This window comes from Dipodomys spectabilis, unplaced genomic scaffold (genome assembly GCF_019054845.1).
Source record: "Dipodomys spectabilis isolate Male_0828 unplaced genomic scaffold, ASM1905484v1 ptg000413l, whole genome shotgun sequence".
Taxonomy (NCBI): Eukaryota; Metazoa; Chordata; class Mammalia; order Rodentia; family Heteromyidae; genus Dipodomys; species Dipodomys spectabilis.
Window position 1 is genome coordinate 145,297 of NW_024871090.1, and position 25,269 is coordinate 170,565.

Genomic DNA, 25,269 nt, shown 5'->3' on the forward strand with positions numbered 1-25,269 from the left:
GAGGAGATGGCAGAGGACAGAGTTGGCTAGCAAAATAGCTACCACTCTTCTCAGTACAAGCAGCTGAATTTGGGCCTAGGAACAGAGCAGTTCCAGCCAAGAGTGGAGAGCCCTAAGAGATATCAAAGATAACCTCACTTGAAAGCCAGGAGGCTGTTATTGGGATGGGAGAGATTTGTAGGGGGTCTACTAAAAAAAGATTTGTAAGTGGGACCCAAGAATGGAGATCAAATATATAGTTTGCCCAGCAACGCCCTCAGTCTATCCCAGAAGACAGGTGGACCAACTGTCTTAGGATGGATTCCAGACAAGGGGCACCTTGTACTGCACTGATAAACTGACATTGTAGTTATTAAAGCATATAATTTTTGTGCATTATATCAGTTCCTTGCACATGCAAAACAATTTGAATTATATTTAAATTACACCTTAGTCTTTAAAAATGTAGTTTGATTTATTTTATTCTATGTTATTCAAGATGAGTCTCATTATGTAGCCAAGACTGTTCTTAACTTCATAATTCTACTGCCTAGGTACAGGTGTGTACCTCTATGTCATCCATCATACTATAATATGCACCTTTTCTTAAGTGTTAATATTTTATTTATCCCTTGGCAGTACTGGGGTTTTGATTCAGAGGCTGCTTGGTAAGCAAGTGCTCTACTCCTGCCCCAGTCCTTGCTCTTCATTTTACTTTAGATGAGCTCTTATTGTGTTATTTCGCTTGGGTCTTTATCAGACTGTGATTGTAATGTATTTTTCTGCTGGGAAGCTGACATCTAACTCAGATAGTTCAAACCCTTTTTGTCTTTTTATAGTTTTAGTAAATATATTTTTTCTTATAATAAAGATGGTACACAGAGTCATTACAATTATATGTCATTTTAAAATTCAAAACCTTATTTTAAAAGAGTTAACATGCATATAATCACTAAAATTTATCTCTAGAAAAAATGACTACCAGAATAAATGTTTTCGGAGGCTGGGTCAGTGGCATTTGGTATTGTTCTCACTTCAGCTCTAGACAATGCTACATAGTTCAAGACCTGCATGGCCTAAATAAAACCAAGTAAAAAGTAAAAAAAAAATGATCCTTTAGGGCACAGCTGTGGAAGATTTGAAATACTTTTGTACATTTTGCTGACCATTTGTACATTTCTGTGGTGATGAAAGTGATATAGCAATTATGTTAGAATTTGACACATTCTTCTAACATAGCATAGCATTACCACATGACCCAGCAATTCCGTTGCTCATTGTATACCAAAAAGAACTGAAAACAAAAACCAGTAGCTCACATGCCAACGATAACATCAGCAATGTTTACAATAGTCAGGAGTTGTAAACACCTGGAGTGTCTATCAGATGAATAGGTTTATAAAACGTGAGGTATGCATAAATGATGACTCATCCACAAAAGGCTGCAATTAATATATATGTCATCGATGGACACAAAAATAATCTATTATGTGAAATATATTGACTAAACCATTTCATAAGAGAAAAATGGAAGATTAAAAGTTTCTGGGGCAGGTCATTGGGGGTGATTAATACTCAATGATTGTGTGGATTCCATCAGTATTGAAAAGAAAGTTCACGAACAGAGGTAATGGTTACAAAGTAGTGTGGATATAATTAATATCACGAATTGTATTCCTTCCGAGCAATCATAAGGCCCTGTTTTCAACCCCCTGCACATCCAAAAAAAGAAATGCTAAATCTTCCTTCTGTTACCTGCCTTGAGTGGTTGGTGCTCTTCTACTGTTATGATTGTATTCCTCAGAGGATCTCTGGTGGATCTCTGATGTTTATTCATTCTTTTACATATGACCCATCATTTGAATATTGAGGTTGAGTTTTAAAGGATTTGTGAATTAAAATGAGGGCAGTGGCTGTAGTTTAACTCGAGGCTAAAGAAGGAAGATCCCTATTCAGACAAGGCTGCATAGAAAGGTCATTTCCAAATCACCATACTAGTGCTGAAACTGGAGGGACAATTGCTTGTAAGCATTTCCAAGTGAAAGAAAAGTAAGAGATAAATTTCTGATAACATTAGATTTTGGTCATGTCAGTTTAGAATTAATATTTGCATGAATTTTAAAAATTTTCCTTTCCCCTTACTTTCAGTATATTATTTTGAAATTTTGTAGTGTGTTCTTGTTTGCTGCATTTAAAAGAAACATAGTTTTCCTTTGCATCATATTAACATTTTTTGTATTACATTTTGTTATTTATTTTTGAAAGTTTTTATGGTTTTTTTTTTTCTCAATCTAGAGACTGGCCACTGCCTCAGAGATTTTGCTCAGTTCTGCCAACTGAGTCACAGCGCAACTTCCAGCTTCTTTCTTTTTGAAAAGTCTCAGGCAAAGCCCAGCACAACTAAGGAAGTTGAAATCTGATGCTCTTGGTTTGAAGCCAGTCTGAGCAGCAAAGTCTGAGGTTCTTTTATTTTCCATTGGTTGTGGGGCCTGAGCAGTAGGCCTAGTCGTTGTCCCTCAGCATTCCAGCTTAAGGTTAGCGCTCTATCAATTGAGCTGCAACACCACTTCCGGCTTTTTTTGTATATGTGGTTCTGAGGAAACAAATCCAGGGTCTCATGCATGCAAGGCAAGCACTCAACCACTGAGCCAACTTCCCAGCCGGAGTCTGAGATTCTTATCTCCAATTAATCACCAAAAAGCTGGAGTGGTAGGACTCTAGCCTTGAGTAAAACAGGGCAAGTTCAATTCCTCGTACTGGTAATTACATGCACAAGTCTCATGGACATTTGGTAGGTCTGGCTTTGAACTGCAGCCCTTAGATTTCAGCCTCCTGGGTAGCTAGGATTTACAGGCATAAGCAACCAGCCTCTGTCTTATTTTAATATTTTTAACCAGCTCTTCCCTTCAACCTCAATGCTTTTTTATTGCGGTCAGTAGACCTAATCTCTGGGCCTCATTGCTGTTTCTTACCTATTTTTACGGAGGGTAGGGTTTGAACTCTTGGCCTGAGTGCTGTCTTTGAGCGCTTCAGCTTAAGGTGAATGCTCAAGTTCTTCACCTACAGTGTCACTTAAGGTTTTCTGGTGGTTAATTGGACATAAGAGTCTCATGAACTTTCCTTCCCAGGAAGGCTTTGAACCGTGATCTTCATACCTCAGCCTCCTGAGTAGCTAGGATTACAAGACAGAACCACAAGTGTCCTTGTGTTTCTTAGCTTTTTGGCACAAGGATGATGTTTTACAACTTCCACAGCTCAGCTTTTAGCTTTTTTTCTGGCTTATGGACATAAGATTCTAATGTACTTTTCTGTGTAGTCTGGCTACAAACTGATCCTCAGATTTCAGATTCCTGAGGTACTCCAATTATACACATGAACCACAAAACCATTGCTCATTTTAAAATGTTAATATGTTCTTTTTTCCACTTAAAATTTTTTTTGCATTTTTAAAAAATTTTTATTGTATATGTGCTAGTCATGGGGCTACAAATCAGAGATTGGATACAATGCCAGAGCTTTATCTTCAAGACTAGTGACTTACCAAATGAGCCAAAGGAAAGCTTGTAGATATACTTGTTTTGTCTTGGTGCTTGAACTAATGCCCTAGGTGCTGTCCTAAAAAGTGATTACCCAGTTTGCCATTTAAGTCACAGCTCAACTCCACTTTTTTTTAATTCTTGGTAGTTAATAGGAGATGAGCCTTATGCAAAGCCCCGAATGAATCAGTTGCCTGAAATCTGAGGATCATGGTTCAAAGCCACCCAGGGCAGGAAAGTCCATGAGACTTTTAGCTCCAATTAATCAATGAAAAGTTGGGAGTGGTGGAGCTCTATCTTTGAACAAAACATTCTCAAGCCATAGGATAGCACACAGATGCACACAGAGAGAAAGCCTTATGGACTTTCTTGTATGGGCTAACTTTGACGCATGCTCCACAGATTTCATCCTCTATTCATCCTCTCTCCATTTAAATTTTTATTGGTCCTGCGGCTTCACCTCTGACTCTGGGACCTATATCTTAGCTTTCACAATCAATGCTGGTGTTTTTAACACCTCTGCCACAGCTCAAGGTTTTGTGCTGTGTAACTGGAGATAAGAGTCTCAAGCAGGTTCCTCCCCTGGCTGACTTGACACTGCAATCCTCAGATGTCAGCCTCTTGTGTAGTAAGGATTACACACATGACCAGCAACATTTGGGTCATTTTAAAACTTTAATATATGCTTGCTTCCACCTCCTTTTATTTTCATTATTTTTTTCATTTTTGCTTGGCCTGGGAGTAGAAATTGAATTTCAGATGCTCTCTCAGTGCATACATCGGACTAACCATAACGTTTGACTTTTGTGGGAAAGTTAATTGGAGAGAAGAGATATGCCAGATTCAGGAGGCTGAAAATTGAAGAAAGTCCTTAATGCTCTCTTCTCTAATTAACCACTAAAGGCTAACTTGGACTTCCTATCACTTTACAATCACTCATGACGGACCTGGTCATCTACAGACACTTTCTTGTAAATGTCATCCTTTGAAAACATGTACAATTCTATTTGTTCCTCATCTTAAGATCTAAACCTACATAGCGTTGATCTCAATTAGTCATGGAATACCAAATATGATAGGAAGACAAACCTGAGAGAGAGACATGCAATACAAAAGCAGAGCTTGCTCAGTTCCTCAGCACTCAAAGAGGGGAGGATGTGGAAGGGGGGGAGAACTTCATGAGCCTTTCTACTCTTTATTTTAGCAGTGGGTTGTGGGAAATGTGTGGTTTTATTTCAACATGAAAATATCTCAATGCATGGCGATCTTGCCTGATAGGTTTATATTTTCTGCATAAATGTTATGGAAACTCATACATAACTCTCTTTTCATCCTGCAGTAAAGGTCAAAGCAGCAGCAAACGGAGATGAAAACAGATGATCGCCAGAGTCACAACTTAAGAAGTTTTCAGAGGATGGGGATTTTCCCTTGACTCCTTTTCCACTTTCTTCTGATAGCTCGTAACTGTAGGGGGGGTGTTGACAGTTGTTTGTAGGAATTTTTGTTTTTCTCCAGATTCAAGTCTTATCTCTGCTTAGTTTGCTTCTCTATGCAGTATTTGACTTGCTCAGCTCCTGCCTGATTGCATCAACGAACTCCTCTTTCAGTTTGGTTAGTTCTTTTCTCATCTCATCTAAAATATCCTGCTTCAGTCTGTCACAGTCAAGGCTTTCTGTCTGGACCCGGTTGGCACTGGTCTGGGACAAGGGTGTGGACTTATAATGGCTCATAGGACCTGTTGTCAAAAACAATCTGATTTTTCCTTGGAGAATCTCATCTGGAGATGACGGGTGACTTGCTGCCATTCATTGTATTTGTTCTTTCCCAAGGTTTCCTGGTTGGTTCAGGTGTACTTGTTGATGAGACCTTAGAAGTTACAGGTTCTGATTCTTCATTTTTTGCTTCTATTGTTGATCCCTTTTCGGCCATTCTCCTCCTTCTGGCCATCAGGAGACTCATTTCCTCCATTAAGCTGCTACTTGCCAAGGGAACGGGTCCATTTCCACCACACATGTCTGTTTTAGCTGACACGGAGTTCACATCTGTGAACACCGTGCAAAGAGGCATTTTCCACCCGTGACAATTTCCTAAGCTTGGCTCCAGCAATCGTAGCTGCAAGTCCAGTTAAAGGACGATTGTCTTCTGAAAAGGATCCTTAAAAAAAAATCCGGATGCAGGAAGGGAGGGGCAGGAGGTGGTACAGGAGAGGGGCTTGATTAGGAAGAGGGCATGGGGGAGGAGGGCCAGAGGATAGCAGTGGGGGTAAGGAGGAGGTTCTGGGGGAGGAGAGAATACAGAGGCCTGGGCTGGACCTGGTGGGAGTGTTGGAGGAGATGGAGGTGCAGGTGGTCCCAGGATAACACCCTGCGGGGCTGGAGCCTCCGACAGCTGAGAGGCTTCCTGAAAGCCTGGCTCAGAAGCCGAGGGGTCTCCCAGCTCAGAGTTTACAGGGGTCTCCACAAAGGCAGAGGTGGCATTACTCGGCACTCTGCTCTCTTGATCCCATTCCACTTGCTCCAGCTGCTCCATCTGCTCCCGCTCCGGCTGCTCCACCTCTCTCTTTCCAACCTCTCTCCAGCCTCTCTCACTCTAGCTTTCTCTCTCTGGTCTTTCCCTCTCCATTCTTTCTGTCTCCAGCCTGTCCCTCTCCAGCTCCTTCTGACGTTTCTGTTCTTGCAGTTGTCTTCTTTGGATGTCCAACTCTTCTTGGGATGGGCCATTTTGAACTTGATCAGGCAGTTGTGAATTTTATCTAGGCAATTTTGGTCCTGCCTCCTGTGAATTCAGCACTTCTAAGGCATGCATCATGCACTTGCGAAGACATTAGCATCCTCTTTGCTGCCATAGTTAAGACTGTACACCTGCCTGGCATCTCGCCACTGGTGGAAGGTCTGTGTTGCTTGATTATACTTTAATCTTTTGGGGATGGCACAGCTGATCACCAACTGATGATCCTGGATCTTCCTGCCCAGCACTCTGAGTGTGTTGTTGCCTGTATGGTGATAGATATGAACTCTGCTGAACCCAGTTGAACCACAGCTGGCACCCACTTTTATTGGCATCATCACAAACCAATGCAGCAGCTCTTCCCTGACAGATACTCTGTTCACTCATTGAGCCGGCAGGCCTGATGGATGCGGCACGGGAGTGCGCTCCTCTGGGACGGCAGGGTTGGCTCATTCAGTGCTTCTCTGCTACACTGGCGGCCAGCTACTCCATCACCTGCTGTCGCGCCGGCCAGGCCTGGGTTGCAGGGTAGGTGGGCCGCTTTGGCTGCCTGCTGCTGCCGCTGCTCCTGCACAGGCCCCTGAGGACCACGAGGACCAAGAGGACTGCAGCCGTCCAATCCATGGGAGGAGAGTGGGGCGTGCCACGAGGCGCTGGTGCGGGGTGTGTGGAACCCTCAGGCTCTGCCCTCGCCCTCGCCCTCCCCTACCGCTGTCGCCCTCCCCCTTTCTTCCCCCGTATAAGTAAACTTTTATATCTTACAAAAATAACTTTTAGCTGGGGACTGGTGGCTCATGCCTGTAATCCTACTCAAGAGGCTGACATCGAGGATCACAGTTTGAAGCCAACATAGGTAGAAAAGTCTGTGAAATTCTTATCTCCACTACACTACCAAATATACTAGAAGTGTGGCTATGACTCAAGTAGTAAAGTGCTAGGCTTCATCAAATGATCTCAGAGCCCAGGCCACGAGTTCAAGCCCCTGGACTGGTACAAAAAGAAAAGTTTCATTAGTTTACATTATACTAGGATTATGGTGTGAGACACCAGTGCTGAGATTAAGAAACAACTTTTGTAGTAGCTGCCACTTTTGATCTTTTCCCTAGGAGTTTTTATGATTGATTTTATCCATGCCTTATATTTACATTCCACTAATGGAATTATTTTTTTGGTTGGAGGCACATTTCAATAATTCAATAACATATCAAAAACACATTTTTCATTATTTTAAATAGAGAAGGGAAACATACGATGAGTCTGAGCCCAGCAGAGAATGAATGATGGTTTGATTGCAGATATGTGGAATGTATTCCAGGATGTGGGAACCTACCAATTTGGGTGCTTCAGTTATCAGGTCTTCCTGAAGCTTCACAATAAATTTCTATGATATCATAGCTACCTTTGCTATCACAACCGATAGGTGTCAGGCACTGATCTCACCCTTAGGTGGACTTAGATACACAAGGAGAAAAACATAATATTTAGAAGAAATGACGATTTACCATAAGACCACAGCTTGATGAACTTTCCTGATTGAACTTTGAGATTTTATGAGCAGAACAGGCTCATCTCCACACAAGACTACTAAGCACTGAGGACCAGGCACTATTGTAGGCAACTAGAGAGAAAGATGTGAATACAGATGTGAATGGCCTGCCTCCATGCACATGTCACGCTGTTGGAGAAAACCATAAATCAAAAAGTTAATGTCAATAAATCAGAAGGATGGTCATGTGGGGAGACAGCTTCACTTTGAGGATTGGAGGAAAAGACATGATATAATAGTAGGAGGCATCATCCATGCAATTATTGCTTTTCCAGGTTGGCTCCAATCTCAATCACAGATCGCATCCTCCTGAGTTGCACACTATAGGTGTCAGGCACCTGCAGTGGGCTCTTTGATATAAATATCAATAACAAATGTGTGTTAAGTTTCTTGGAAGTTTTTTGTGAGAAAGGTTAAAAATTAAACATATTATGCACCCTAAACTTTCTTTTCACTATCTTCTAATTATTTCAATATGAGCCATCTTACTCACTTTTTGGAAAAGTCAAGACATTTTTTTTTTTCATTGTTCAAATCCTGGGGAGGGAATAAAAATGACAGCTTCTTTGCCAAAGTACTAGAATGTACTAGTCATTTTAACTGACCAGTTTTGCCAAATAATATGTCTTGCCCTTCATGGATTTTTCATCTTCAATAATGTTAGATGAATAAAACTATAAATAGGAGAAAAGCAACCACATAGTAGCAAATTTATCACAATGACATATATAAGCTGTCCACTTTTTACCAAATGAAAACAGTTGCCACAAGCATTAAAAATTTGAATAAAAACTTGGAGATTCTTCTTCTTCATACAGTTGGTTTTTTTCTTTTTTTCTTCTTGTTTTGTTTGTTTTGGTTGGTTGTTGGCCTTGACCTTTTGGTCTGGGGGCAGTCCCTCAGCTATTCAGCTCAAGGAGAGCGCTCTACCACTTGAACCACAGCACCACTTCTGGTTTTCTGGTGGTTTTTTGGAAGTAGGTCTCACAGAGTTTCTTGACCAGACTGGCTTTGAACTGAAATCCTCAGATCTCAGCTTCCTCAGTAGTAGGATTGCAGGTGTTAGCGACCAGCAATTGGTCAAAATAGTATTTTTTTCAATTTGGCTAGCTTGAATGATTGCCAAGGAAATAAATAGAACGTAAAATTGTTAATTTGTCCTAAAATTTGCAATAGTTTTACCTTGAAGAGTAGTGAAATATTTAGAATTACATATTTTGAGAAAACGTAGCTGATTAGCTTTTATTGACTTAAAATACTAATATACATCTCTTTTTTATTTAAAATACTAAAATATATCTCTCTTTGTAGACACTGAATTCTGAGTTCAAAACTTGTACTTGTTGGCAGTCACTCTGAGAGTTAATTCTGTCAGCTCATTTTTAAATCAATCATAGATTAAATAACTTGAAGCTTACAAGGTGTCTTTTGGTAAGAATAAGTGAAATAAGCCTAAACTCCTGCCTTTCGAGTAACAGAAGAATTCCTAACGTCTAGAATGTATAGACTCAAAATATGAAACACACAAAGAACATTAAGGGAAAAGAACAAATAATCTTATCAATAAATAGGTAAGTGTATTGACTAGATAGGTCCCAAATTAAATATAGATGTCTCCAGAATACACGAAAAATATTCAATGTCTTTAGCAATCAAGGAAATGGAAATCAAATATATGTTGAAGTTCCATCTCTGCCTAATGAGAATGCCTATTATCAAAGAAAACACAAATACTGGCAAAGAGGTGGGGAAAGACACTCTACACAGTGTTGCCAATTAAGTGAATCAATGTAACCACAACAGAAATCAGTGTGGAAATTCCACCCAGGAAATCCTACATATACACCTGAAGAAATTTAAGTCAGCGTTATAGTAGAGCTGTGTGCACACACATTTTTTACAGCAGGATTCAAAATAGTCATGGTTTAGAATAAGCCACCACAGGCAGGAAAGTATGTACAACTGTTATCTCCAATTAACAATAAAAACAAATCTGGGAATAGAGCTTTAGATCAAGTGGCAGAATAGCAGCCTTGATGGATAAAAAGCCAAGCAAGAGATGAAGACCCTAGGGTCAAGCCTCAGGACTGCCAAATGTGCATGTACACACGCATTGCCCCCCTCCCCTGCACAATGCTGCCTATATTTTTTAGCCAAGCTTCTTATTCCCCTTTGATTCATGCACCTATGACAGAGCTAAATATAATGGGAAAGTGATATTTAAAATGGTAAACTTATACTGAATACCCAGGTATATTTCTCATTTTTTTTTGTAGTCACTGGGCTTGATCTCACAACCTGAGTACTTTCCTTGAGCTTTTTCACTGAAGGTTGGCTCTCTACAACTTGGAGCTACAGTTCAACTTCCGGTTTTGTGATGGTTCATTGTAGATAAAGAGTCTTAAGGACTCAGTCCTCCATACACTTTCTAACGGCAATTCTCAGATTACAGCTTCCTGAATTGATAGAATTACAGGCTTGATCCACTAACACTGGGCTAGAATCTGAGTATTTTCACCATTGCTCATTGGAAGAATTCAATTCTTTTTCCTCCGGAATGCTTGCCATGCACATTTCTCTCTGGATAGCAATTGAGCAAAGAGAGAGGTTCCAGTAGCTCACACCTATACATAATACCTACAGAAAAGTCTGATATCTGAGGATAGTCGTTGAAAGCCAGCCCAGACAGCAAAATCTGGTAGACTTTTCATCCCAATTAACCACAAAAAAGCTGTATGCTGAGCTGTGCCTCAATCAGTAGAGCTCTATGTTGATCAAATACCTCAGGGATAGACCTCAGTCACTGAGTTCAAACCCCAAGATCAGTGAACATGGGTACACACATGATGTGCATACACACACACACACACACACACACACACACACAATTTTATAACAGAGTTCTCAAACCTAACAAGGTGCCATTCTAATCCCTTGATGTCATGCTTTGCCTGGCTGCAATCCATGCGGGTAAACAGCATCTACAGGGATTAAGAAGCTCAGAGCCAATCTGGACCCACCCAGACCAGAAGGAGGAGTGAAGTAACACAAGCATGAGGCCCCAACTCACTCACACTGGAAGGAGGAGTGAGGTGACACAGGCATGCGGCCCCCTCTCATCCAGAGGGAACATAGGAGTAAGGTGACACAGACAATGGCAACTACCCAGCCAGACCAGAAGCAGGAGTGTTGTGGTGAAAGCCCACAGCCCCCACTCACCTAGACCAGAAGCAGGAGTGAGGTGGTGCAGTCAAATGGCCTTACCCACCAGACCGGAAGTGGGAGTGAAGTGACACAGGCACGTGGTCAGACTTATCCTTCCAGGAAGCAGAAGTGAGGTGACGGTAGCATGGCACACCAAAGGAGCCTCACGAACCATGGTGGCCCCCTGAGAAGGAAGGTATGGTTCTATGTCAATCCAGCCTTCTCTCCTGGCCTTTTGTGAAGGGCTGCTGGGTTCAATGGTGCACTCAGTAGGTCATAGGGCTCAAGCTATGGAGCCTGCTGTCCTCTCCCAACTGGTACTGCACCTGCTGCAGCTTTGGCAGCAAACTAAATAAGTTCTAATTCACAGAATGTATACCATGAACCATTAGTGTCTTCGGGTACCATGTGACACTTGCTAGTCACTTAATATTACAGTTGCCAATGTCTTAAGTGCTTTCTGAAGAGAGGGAGAAGGGGTGATAGATCCAACTGTTCAAAAATGCCTTTGGATGATACTGTATTGGCCCAAGAATTAGTCGACACAGCTGGTATCCAGGTATTTTGGGAAATTCTTTTTGGCCATGCTTTCGGTTTGGGCTTGGAGAGTCTTAGGCTTTTCTTTGTTGACACAGAAAATGGGAAAGTAATTGCTAAGGCTTATATAGTCAGGAGCCATTTCCTTTCTGCCCTTCTGAGATGGCATCTCACTACACAGCCAAGACAGCCTTGGACTTAATGTGTTTCTGCCTCAGCCTCCCAAGTGATGGAATTACAGGCTTACACCACCATGCCCAACTATCTGTCATGGGCCATTTGAAATAGAAAAATCATGACATGTGTTCTATATCTACTAACACACTTGTGCAAAGATCAAATAACTTACAGCCTGGTTGTTAAGAATATAGACTCAGATTCAACTGAATTTCAAATAAAATTCTGGTTTCTTACCTGCTTTTGGTTAAAGAGGAAGACACTATATCACTGAGCTTTATTCACTTGTATACAAATGTGAATGGAGCCAAGAACAGGTGGCTCATGCCTACACTCTTACTCAGGAGACTGAGATGGAAGGATTGTGTTTCAAAGCCAGCCCAGGCAGAAAAGGTCATATGAGAGTCTTAGTTCCAATTAATCCCTCAAAACCCATAAGTGGGCTGAGAAGGTGGCTCAGTAGAAGTGTGCTTTCCTTGTATGCATGAGGCCCTCGGTTGGAATCTTCAGAATCACATAAGAAGAAAAAGCCTGAAGTACACTATGGCTCAAATGGTAGAATGCTAGCCTTAACCTGAAGAGATGAGACACAGCACCCAGTCCCAGAGTTGAAGCTCCATGACTAGCAAGAATAACAACAACAACAAAATAAAACAGAAATAGAGCTGTGGCTCAAGTGGTGGAGTGCTAGAAAGTGGATCAGGGAGAGCACCCAGGCCCTGAGTTCAAGCTCCATGACCAACTAAACAAAAACAAAAACAGAAATGGAGCTGTGGTTCAAGAAGTAGAGTTCTAGAAAGTGAATCAGGAATAGGACCTGAGTTCAAGCACCACAATATACAATTGGATACTGGTATTTCCCATATCCTAAGGTTGTCATGATTATTCAATGAACAGAATTTTTTGAGTATTTCCTATTGAAAAGAGGGGTTTCTAATGACCAGCAAGTGATTTATGATGCTGCAGAGCATGCAATGGATACCCTCTACTTCAGTGGAGAATTGAATGTTAATTTTGTGAGTCCTGAAGCCAAACTGATGAGCCAGATACTCTTTTGGAAAATGGTTTCATATGGTAGACACAGTTTCCCACATGTCAGTTTGCTGTTCTGCTTCTAGTCAGAAGATCTCTAAGACTCAGGAAAGGATTCAAGCTCTCTGTTAAACCATGCTGTAGCCATTTTATTTTTATTAAAGGAATAAGTAATCTAGATATTGGTGGCTCATGCCTATTATCCTCGCTGCTTAGGAACCTGAGATCTGAGGATCATGATTTCAGACCAGCCCACGCAACAAAGTCCATGAGACTTGTCTCCAATTAAGCAGTGATAAACCCAGAAGAAGAGGTATGGCTTAATAGAGTATCTTTCCTAAGAAAAAGCTCTATTTAAGCTGTCCCATATGTTGGGACATTGCCACCTACAATACTTCCGGACCATGTCTTCCTTTAGTGTGTTGGCCTATGGCCTGGCTTTCACTCCTGTGGATATAGGCTGTTTGGCCATCCATCTTGGGGGTGGAATGATCCGTTTATCGAAAATACTGCCCAGAAAAAACAACTATGATATAAACAATGTTTGACAAGTTGTTAAGTCCAAAGTTACAGTGGTAAGGATGATTATTGTTTAGCTTTTTTTTATTAGTTAATTACTTTTTAAAGTTTATCTGCTTATTTAATGTTATGTAGGAAACCAAAAGTTAATATTTGAGTTTTTTGGTGAAATTTGAAACTAGGCAAGTAAAAGTACTCATTGTCCCCAAATTCAACATTTAAAAATATTAAAACATTGTTCATATGTTTTAGTCACCAGAAACATGGGACAGGCATGGTAGCTCACAGTTGAATTGCTAGCTGCAGAGAGGATTATTAGGATTTGAGGCTAGCCTAGGCAAACATTCACTTTATTGGATCTCAATCAATATCTGAACCAAAATCATTGTGCTTTTAATTTCATCTACTCAGAAAGGGTAAAGAGAAGGATTGTGATCCATTCTGGCCTGCTCATAAACAGAAAACCCTGCCATAAAAATGGCTAAAGCAGAGCTGGCCACAAGTGGTTCATGCCTGTACTTTTATTTACTCAGGAGGCTGAGGTCTGAAGATCACAGCTCAAAGCCAGTCTAGGCAGGAAAGTTTGTGAGACTCCTGCCTCCAATATACCAATAGAAAACCAGAAGTGGAATTGTGGCTCAAACAGTAGTGCACTTGCCTTTAGCTGAAGAGTGCAGGTACAGTGTCCTGGCCCAGAGTTCAAGCCACATGACTAACAAAACAGAAGTAACTAAAGCAAAAAGCGCCGGTGTATGGTTCACCTCGTAGAGCACCTACCTAAAATGCATGAAGCCCTGAGTTTAATTGCTAGGATAGAAAGGAGGAAAGGATGTGAAGGAATGGAATGAAGAAAAGAAAGAAGGGAGGAGTTATGATATAATCAAATACTAGACTGACCTGAAGTATTAAAGGGATTACAAGTAGTTTATATAAAAATATACTGATTGTTTACTAAAAGGCAAATTTTAAAATGTGGAATTCAGGTTAAAATACATGTACAACTTTTGTTTTTCTGTAAAACGATACTTATGATTAAAAGTAGTAAATGAGTTTAAAACAATACAAGAGTGGTTAGAATGAATAATTATTTCTTATCACTTTCTCTGCTACATCCACTACTTATAAAATCAAAACAATGTTGATCATTTTAATTATTAATTCATTCGTATAATCTTTCATCTTTAGTGTATAGTCTATTGTACACATCATTTAAATGTTTGAACTCTTTTTGTTGTTTGTTTGTCTTTTGTGGGTCATGGTTCCTAAACTCTTGGCCTGGGCACTTCAGCTCTTCAGCTCAAGGCTAGCACTCTACCACTTGAGCCACAGTGCCACTTCTGGCTTTTTCTGCTCATGTGGTACTGAGGAATCAAACCCAGAGGCTCGTACATGCAAGTCAAGAACTCTACCACTGAGCCACCTTCCCAGCACTGAACTCTTTTTTTTTCCTTCAGATATGGGGCTTGAATACAGGGCATGGGTGCTGTCCCAGAGCTCCTTTGCTCAAGGTTAGGAGTATAGGATACCAGTTTAAAACACTGTGCCATTTCTTGTTTTTTAGGGATTAATTGGTAATAGGAGTCTCATGGGAACTTTTCTGCCCAGGCTGGCTTTGAACCACCATCCTCATTTCTCAGCCTCCTGAGAAGGTAGGATTACAGGCGTGAGCCACCTGCACACAGCTGCTCATTTTTTTCTTTTAACAGTTATACAAGTTTAGTTACACTCCGAATAAGTGCAAACTGAGATGCAAATTGGCTTTAAATAAACCACGAATTGAGGATGTTGAGATCACAAGTGATTGCAAATTCATTTTTACTTATTTTTTTTATGTGGTGCTTGAACTCAGGGCCTGGTTGCAGTCCCTGCTCTTTTGTGCTCAAGGCTATCACTCTACCAGTTTGAATCTCAGTGCTCCTTCTGGTTTCTTGGTAACCAGTTAATGAGATCATAGTCTCACAGACTTTCTTATACAGGCTGTCTTTAAACCTCGATTATCAGATCTCAGCCACCTGAGTTGCTAAGATTACAGGCATGAGCCACTGGCACCAGCTTGTTAAAAAAAGAACGACAATTCATAAGCCAGGTACCTTGGCTCATGGCTGTAACCCAGAGGATGAGATCTGAAGATAATGATTTGAATCTAATGATGGTAAAACGTCTCTGTGATTCTTTTATCTCCAATAAACTGCACAAGAAAATCCAGAAGTGAAGATTTGGCTCAAGTGGTAGAGTGCACTCGAGCAAAAATAAAGCTCAGGAACAGTACTTAGATCCTGAGTTCAAGCTCCATTTCTGGCACACACACACACACACACACACACACACACACACACACACACACACACACACACACACACAAAACAAAAAGTAAATAGAAAATGTGAAGAAATCAAGGGAAAAAATTGAATATTGTAAGGACTTTTGGGTTTAGAGGTATGACTCAGTTGGTAGGAAAAAAGCTAATGATTGAAACTATCAGGTACCAAGGACTTACAAAAACATGATTATCTGCTCTTTATTTCCCTTTTCTCGTATGTTCTCATTTGGGAGCTTTCTTCTTTTTGAAAAAATATTGTTGTTTTAGCGGTGATATACAGCAAGGTTATCTTTCTGCATGTCAGGTAGCTAGTATATTTCCTTCCTTTTACATAGTCTAATCTGTTCCCCCATTCTGTTCCATTCCCTCCTTCCCATGTCCATCCGCAAGTTGCATGGTTCACTTTCATCAATGTCCAGTAGAGCCAGTGGGCTCCGCGGCTACAATTTTTCATCCACTTTCCACTGATTCTGTGCCCTTCTCCCATCTTCCATCAGATATGCATGCATATATAGTGTATATTGGGTAAAGAATACAGAGTCATCAGAAAATGAAAAGAGAAATTAAGAAAAGTTCCTTGTTTCTTTATCTTTACAATTCAATTTAGTATATATATATATATATATATATATGCATATGCATATATATATATTGTTTTATATACATAAGAAGAGCTGCTTGTGTATTATAACTTGGTGATTTTCTACAAAGGCTTTCCCCTACTGTACTAACTGTACATGATGCCTAGAATCCTGTACAGTTTTCATATCCCATTGTGTTTTAAATCTAACTTCCACATAATCAGGAAGAAAATGTGCCATTTGTCTCTTTGGTCTTGGCTTAACTTTATTAACATGATTTATTCTAGTTCCTTCCATTTCCCTGCAAATGACATTATTATATTCTTTCTAATGTCTCTGTCTGTAAAATTTCATTGTATATAGATAGCATAATTATTGGATACATTCATTTATTGTGGGGCATCTGGGTGTGTACATATCTTGTCACTGTGAATTGAGCAGCAAGGAACATGGTTGTGCAAGTGTCCTTGCCATATTCTGGTTCATGATGCTCAGGGTAGATGCCTACAAGTGGTATGGCTGTAGGGAGGGTATTAGGGAAGGTCTGTGTTGCGATTTTTGAGCAACTTTCAGACTGCTTTCCAGAGTTGCTGTATTAGTATACCTTCCCACCAGCTGTGCAGTAGGATTCCTCTTTTCTCCACTTCCCCATCAGCATTTGTTGTCAGAATTCAGAATATTTGGGTAAGATTGTATCTCAGGATTGCTTTGATTTACATTTTCTTTATGGAGAGAGATGAAGAACCTTTCCTAATATGTTTCTTTCCCATTCTTTACTTTTTCTTCTGAGAAGTCTCTTCTTGGCTCCCCTGCCCATTTAGTAATTGGTTTATGAGGTTTTGGAGGGGTACTTTCCAGAGATCCATTTATACATTGAATATTAGCCCTATGTCTGATGTGTTGCAGGTAAATATCTTTTGCCAATTCCTTGGCTGTCTTTTTAGTTTAGTGACTATGTCCTAGCCTGTGCAGAATTTTTTTTTCCTTTAATGTAGTCCCATTTGTTGGATCTATCTCCTATCTGTTCTGCCCCAGGAACTCTATTCAGGAAGTTCCTGCCTGTACATATAAGTTCTAATATCATCCCTATTATGTCTTACAGTAGTTTGGCTGATTTTAAGGTAGTTATTCCATTTTTAGTTGATGTTAGTGAAAGCACAGATCCACTTCTAGTTTTCTGCATATAGCTGCCAAGTTGCCCCAACAGGAATATTTGAAGAAGCTGTGATTTGTGTATGTGTGTGTGTGTGTATGTGGTCGGTCATGAGGCTTGAACTCTGGGTCTCGGCGCTGTCCCTCAGCTATCAGCTGAAGGCTAGTGCTTGAGCCACAGTTCCGGTTTCCATTTTCTTGTGGTTTATTAGAGATAAGAGTCTCATGGACTTCCCTGTCCCTGCTGGCTTTGAACAATTATCCTCAGATCACAGCAGTTACATAAGCTAGGTAATGAGTGTATTTCTTATCATCATTGTTACTTCCTCCTTTGTTTTTCCCTACCATCCCTTTCCTCCCATCACCAAAACTACACTCTCACCCCACCCCGGCCTAAATTGTAAAGGTCATTTTTCCACATAGTGTATTGTGCATCTCATTATTACAATGGGTCAACCTATATCTCTATTTAAGCATTTTGTTTTTCCCTTCCCCTCCCCAAATTAGAAAAGTGTATATAAAAGTTGCAAGGCACCAACATCAAATAGAGTGAAAACAGGGGTTTTACGATGGGGGGAGGAACATACAAAGAAACAAAAAAAAATCACATGGTATATTGTGAATACGTTAGAAACAATAGAAAGAAAAAAAAAACACTTTGGTCCCTATCTTGAGGTTCATTTCTCTTAACATCATCTTATTGGGTCATATGTACATAGCTTTTGAACTTTTCTGCTTGTCCCTCAGATCTCTGCTTGATGTATACTAGTTATTAGAAATGAGGGAAACCATGAGACCTATGTTTCTTTAGGCCTGACTTACTTCACTTAATATAATCTTTTCCATTGGTCTTAGGATCTTTTTTATTTTTTTGTATTTTTCTTTTTTTATTGTGAAAATACCATAAAGAGGAGTTACAATTACATGGACAAGATAATGAATACATTTATTAACAAGCATTGTTGCCTGTTCTTTGTATCCCCTTCCCCATTCCTTCCCATTCTCCCCCCCCACCCTCTACTACCCCCCCCCACCAAAGTTGTAATGTTTGTTTTTTGACATAACTACTTGTACATCTCATTGTTGCAATGGTTATGCCTGTATCTCTAGTTAAATGATTTGTTTTTGCCCTTCCCCTCCACAAATTATACCACCATCAAATACAGTAAAAGCAGGAGTTATATCATTGGGGAAGGACATACAAAGCAACATAGAAATCATCTTATAAATATGTTAGAAACAATTTTTATACCGATAACAAGCTGTTTTTGTTATTGTGGCTCTTTAGTATAACTTGAAGTCTCGTATAGTGGTACTGCCTGAATGGCTTATTTTGCCAAGAATTGCTTTGTCTGTTCTTGGTCTGTTTTTTTTTTTTTTTTTTCCATATGAACTTTTGGATTCTTTCGTTTATCTGAGTAAAGTACATAATTGGGATTTTGATGGAGATTGCCTTGAATTTTATGCCAATTTTTTGCATTATGGCCATTTTCACATTATTCTACCTATCCATGAACATGGAAGGTCTTTGCATATTCTGATATACTCTTTGATTTCTTTCTTTAGATTTTTGCAATTTTTACATCTTTGGTTATGTTAATTACTATTTTTTGAAGCTTTTGCAAATGGTGTCATTTTCATTATTTCCCTTTCTGCTTGTATAATCTTTGCCCAAGGAATGGTTCAGTAACCATTTCTTGTTCTTTTGGGTCCTGGTGCTTGAACTTTGAGCTGGGCGCTGTCCCTCATCTCTTCACCTCAAGGCGAGCAAAAGCGCCACTTCCAGTTTTCTGGTGGTTAATTGGAGACTCATGGACTTCCCTGCCTGGATTGGCTTTGAACAACGATCCTCAGATCTCAGCCTCCTGAGTAGCTAGAATTACAGGCATGAGCCACTGGTGCCTGGCCAAGGCTACTGAATTTTATGGATTGATTTTGCATTCTGATACTTTGCCAAAAGTATTAATTAGCTGTAGGAGTTTGGGAGTTGAGCTTTTGGGTCCTCAAGTATAAGAAATGGTCATCAGCAAATACCGTTAGTTTAAATTTTGCATACTCTGTGTGGCTCCTTTAATGTCCTTTTCTTTCCTTATTGGTCTGGCTAAGAATTCCAGTATAGATTGAAGAGGAGGGGAGTGAAGGGGCAGCTTTGCCTTGTTCCTGATTTTAAGGAAAATAGTTTTAGTTTTCCCCATTTAGTATGGCCTGTTGTCTATGGCTCTTATTGTTTTAAGGAATGTTCCTTCTATTCCTTGTTTCTTCAGAGCTTTTAATGTCAATGCGTGGTCTTTTGTCAAAGGTTTGTTCTGCATCGACTGAGATGAGTATGTGGTTCTTGATATTGGCTCTACTGATGTGAATTATTGATTTGTATATATTAAATCAACCTTGCATCTGTGGGATGAAGCCTACTTGATCATATTTTTATGACTTGTATTTGTTTCTGGGTTCTGTTGGCTAATATTTTATTGAGGAGTTTTGCATCTATGTTCATGAGAGAAATTGATCATTCATTCGCTTGTTTTGTTGGATCCTTACCTAGTTTTTGGATGAGTGCAATATTGGATTCATAGAATGAGTTTAGGTTTGTTCCCTATTGCGTCTATTTCACAGAAAAGCTTGAGGAGGATTAGTATTACTTCATCTTTAAAAGCCTTATAGTGGGCTTGGAAGATAGGTTAGTGGTAGAATGCTTGCCTAGTATACATGAAGCCGTGTGTTCCATTCCTCAATGCCACATACACAGAAAAGCCAGAAATGGCATGGTTGCTCAAGTGATATATCACTAGTACTAAAACTAGTCTCGAGCAAAAACAGCTTTGGGACAGGTTCAGACCCTGAGTTCAAGCCCTAAGACTGGACAAAATAAAATGTCTTATAGAATTGAGTAATGAATCCATCTGGTCTTGGACTCTTTCTTGTTGGAAGACTTCTGATTACTTTTATGTTATTCCTTTGTTTAGTTTATTGGTATTTTCTTGGTTCAGTATAGGAAGTTTGTATGGGAAACTCTATTTATGGTTATGGGTCGCTTCCCTCAGCTCTTCAGCTCAAGGCTAGTGCTCTACCACTTGAGCCATAGTGCCACTTCCAGCTTTCTCTGCTTATGTGGTGCTGAGGAATCAAACCCAGGGGCTCATGCATGCAAGGCAAACACGCTTCCTCTGAGCCACCTTCCCAGCCCAGAAACTCCATTCTAGGTGCTGGCACCCAGACAAAGAGGTTTGTTGGGCTTTTTGTACTGATGATGGAAACGTGAGATTGTATGACAACTATTTCAACAAGTAAGAACTTGATAATGCTTACTTATTACTCAAATGACTGAGGAAAATATCAGCATGAATTCAATTTTGAGTTAATAAACATATATGCACATCATTATTATCTGAAAGACTTTCAAAAAATCTACCATGCTGACTAAGATTCAAAACTCAAAAATAAATAAATTTACTTACTTATTTTGGTGCCAATCCTACGACTGGAACTGAGGGTACAATGGTAAGCACTTACTACTTGATCAACCACTCCCATTCCAGGTTTTCATGGATAATTGGAAATAAAGATTATTAACAAATGTTCTGGCCCAGGATGGTTTTGAAAATCTACGCCCAGGTCTTAGCCTCCTAAGTAGCTACAGTTATAGGTAATTGGCCAGAGATATTTATTTATTTATTTATACAACCAGACTTGGGACTTGAACTCATGTTCTGGGTCATTACCTGGACTTTTGTGCTCTAATACTTGAGACAGAGCTACAATTCCTGTTTTTTTAAAATAATTAATTGGATATAATTGTCTCCCTGAGTTTTCTCCTGGGTCTGGCTTTAAACCTAGATTATCTGATCTCAGCCTTCTTGCTAGCTAGTATCATAGGCCTTAGCCACTGCTGCCTTGCTCAGAAATTTATTTTTAAAATATCTTTTCATTGGGTTTTAGGGGGAAACAGAGAAATGTATACATTTCCTGAATTGTGAACACCTTACAATACCTTAATAATAACAATAAATTATGTTTTTTTTTCATTTTGTAGTAATTTGGCATTTGCAAACCACCAAAATGAACTCATTCTCTTTCAAAAACCATCATGCGTTTATGAAGTTGAAAGTCACATATTAAGTTAGGTTATGGTGGCTCAAATCTGTTATCCTAGCTACTCAGGAGGCTGTGTTCAAAGCTAGCCCAAACAAGAAATTCTGTGAATTTGTAGGCAGGGGCTAGGTCTTCCTCCTTTCTGATCACAGTGAGCACAGTCCTTCACGTACTTGGTTCTTAAAACTCATACTTAGGCCAGGCATTTGGTCACTCATGCTTGTAATTGTCACTGGCCAGGATACTGAGATCTGAAGATAAAGGTTCAAAGCCAGACCCTGCAAGGGTTAGAGTCTTATATTGAGCTAAGCATAAAAAGTTTGAAACAGAGTTGTGTTTCAGATAATAGAGTGCTATCCTTGAGTGACAAAACCAAGCAGGAGCAAGCAGACCTGAATTCAAGACCCAGTACTGGTATATATATATATATATATATATATATATATATATATATATATATATACATATATATATGTATATATATATATGTATATATATATATATATATATAACATAAAATAAAATAAAACCACCAAAAAAGTGCCTTTGTTCTTTTTAAAATTTTTGACATTTTTTCCTTACTTTTTTATCTGTATGTTCCTATATAAACACACAGAAGTTTATGGAACAAAGTTAAATTTTAAGAATATTCTTCCATTATCGACCATTATACCTTCATTATACTTAAGAAAATTAATGATATTTTCATGATACTGTTATTATATCAAATACAGATACACATCTCTTTGTTTGAGACAGATATTATTCTTGCTATATTTCAAATTAAATTTTCAAATTAATTTTTCATTAGGGTTCATTTCATGTTGCTATGTCTCTTTTGTTTTTAGTACTCTAAAATATCATCCCAGCCAGGCATTGGTGGCTCATGCCTATAATCCTAGCTACTCAGGAGCTTAGATTTGAGGATCGTGATTCAAAGCCAGCCCAGGCAAGAAAGTTAGTAAGACTTTTTTCTCCAATAAACCACCAGAAAAGCAGAAGTGGTGGTTTGGGTCAAGTGGTAGTGCACTAGACTTGAGCATAATAGCTTAGGCACAGTGCCCAGCCCAGATTTCAAGCCCTATTCCACTCCCAAAATAAATAAGTAAATTAAAATAAAATAAAATAAAATAACATGCCACCCCAGTCGTTCCTTTTCATGATACTGCCCTTTAAGTCAAAATAATCTAAATTAGTTTTTAAATAAGATATTCTTTATATTTTACTCGCCTAGCTATTTCGTTAAGGTGGATTCTCATTCGTTTTCCTTTTTTGTTGGTTGTGGGGTTTGTACTCAGGTCCTGGATCCTGTCCTGAGCTTTTGTGCTCAAGGCTAGTGCTCTACCACTTTGAGTTACATTGCCACTTATGGTTTTCAGTGCTTAATTGGAAATAAGAATCTCATAGATTTTCTTCCCAGTCTCGTATTGAACCTTGATCCTCAGATCTCAGACTTCTGACAAGCTAGAATTAAAGATGTGAGCCATTGGCTATGGACGCCGATTTGTTTTTCTTTTATTTAATTTTTTGTCAGTCTTAGTGCTGTCCCTGAGCTCTTCAGCTCAAGTCAAGTGCTCTATCATTTGAACCAATGCCCACTTTTGGTTTTCTGGTGGTTAATTGGAGATAAGAATCTCATTAGCTTTCCTACCTGTGCTAGCTCTGAACTGCAATCCTCAGATCTCAGCCTCACTAGTAGCTAGGATTACATGTGTGAGCCACCTGCACCCAGCTTCCTCATTTATTTTCTTATGATGAGTTCTATCTGATTTCTCTACTTCTTGTATTTCCTACCAACTACAAAGTAGGCCTAGAGTTCCTCATCCACTACAGTAGTTCTTAGGTCCAAGTGATGGCTGAGTGCAGGAATGGAGATGAGTCCAATATAAAATACAATGCTGTCTTGGTATTTAAGAAAACTAACAATCACATGCTAGTGGTTCACATCTGTAATCCTAGCTACTCAGAATGCTGATCTGAGGATTATGGTTTAAATACAAGATAATTTATGCTGAATTTCGATAAAAGCTCCCTTGGTGTTTTTAAATCTAGGCTTTTATTTATTTATTATTCTAGTTTTTCTTATTGTGACTACCAAAAAGCTGAGTGACTTCAATGGCTTCTATTGATGGCTGACTTTTGAGGTGCTTTAGAGACTTCATCAGAAGCCAGACATGTTATAATCAATTGAGTAGCCAGCCACAAAGCTGTAAGTGACAATACGTAAAGTAAGCAAAATTACATAAAACCAAACATTCACTCAGTTTCAATAGCCATATTTCAAATAAAAATAGAATTCAAGTTTCAGGGAATGTTAGTAAAGTTTTAATGCACTCATTCTATTTGTGTCCTCTGTCATACTGCTACAGCAGAATGGAATACTGACAGCTTACCATGTGGCTCCCAATGTCTGGACATACTTACTCTGATCTTTACAGAAAATGTTTGCCTGACCTTTTCCCCTAGTGAACATCATTTATTATGCAGAGCTACCCTCTTTTCTATATGCAGTTATCTCTCTCCTTTCCTCCTTCCTTCTCTCTTCCCTCCCCCAATCGCTTCCACAATCCCTCCCTTCCCTTGTTTTAGGGATAAAACTCATGCATGTTAAGCTGCTAAGCTGAATCTCAGCCCTGTGTATGATTTTGTTTTTGGTGAGGGTATAGCTTTCCAGGGGCTTAAACTTTGATCCTGGACACTTTCTCTGACCTATTATCCTCAAGGTTAGTGCTCTGCCACTTCAACCATAGCTTCACTTTTGTGTTTTTGATGGTTAATTGGAGATAAGAGTCTCACTGGTTTTCCTTCTTGGGCTTCGTTGGAACCACGATATTATAAGCTTGTGATTACAGGAATGAGAATTGGCATCCACCTTACATTTTTTTAAGTTTTCAAGTAGAACCTATATCCAAACGAATTCTATATCTTTTTTTAATTTAAAAAGGGACCAGTATGGGAACCATTCCAGAGAAGTAAACAACTTAAAACAGTGTAAATTTAAATAATTCTGTAAATATGTTAGAAACAATGGCAAGAAAGAAAAAAAATTTGAATACTTATCTTGGGGTTCATTTCACCTAACATCAACTTATCTGACCTTTTCTGCATATATCTCAGACACATCTTAGTTATGGCAAATAAGGGAAACCATGGGACCTATGTTTCTTTGCACCTGGACTACTTCACTTAATATAATTTTTTCAAAGTCTTTCCATTTCCAAACAAGGGGGCAATGTCATTCTTTCTGATGGAGGCATAGAACTCCATTGTGTATATATACCACATTTTCTTGATCCATTCATCAAATAATTCTGTATCATCACAAAATTGCTAAATAATTTTATTACTAAAATATTATACGGTGAATTTTCAGGACTAACACTAATAATGTAAATGGGGAAATGATATTGCTTTATTTTTAGGCATCCAATCCAGATACTTTATTCTATGTCTTAGCTGAAGAAAATCTGGGTCATTGTATACAATGATTCCTATCAATTTGTGAGGTACATAAAAATAATGACAGAGCTGGTTTAGTCATTGATTTTAGAGTTCTAAAACGATACCTACAAGACACTCTGTATTTTAAGTCATATAGTATAGCGATTTTGTCTAAAGCATGCTTTACTGACACACATCACTAGAAAAAATTTCCTTAAAAAGATAGTCAATTTGGAAAATCAGTCTATGCTCAAATCTTGTCAAATTAAGAATATATTTGAATAGTGATGATATATGGCTAAGCAATAACTTAAAATAATTATCACTGTCCTGACAGGTAGGATTAGTAGCTTCTTAAATTTCTAGTTGTCATAGTATTTATACTTCAGTAATGCTACAGCTGTATTAGAATACTTGGTAATTTTGAAA

General features: G+C 39.1%; 1 pseudogene; it reads right to left on the minus strand.

Moving 5' to 3' along the window:
* Positions 1-4,997: 4,997 nt before the first annotated feature.
* On the minus strand, positions 4,998-6,629 carry LOC122097087 (annotated as a pseudogene).
* Positions 6,630-25,269: the final 18,640 nt, after the last annotated feature.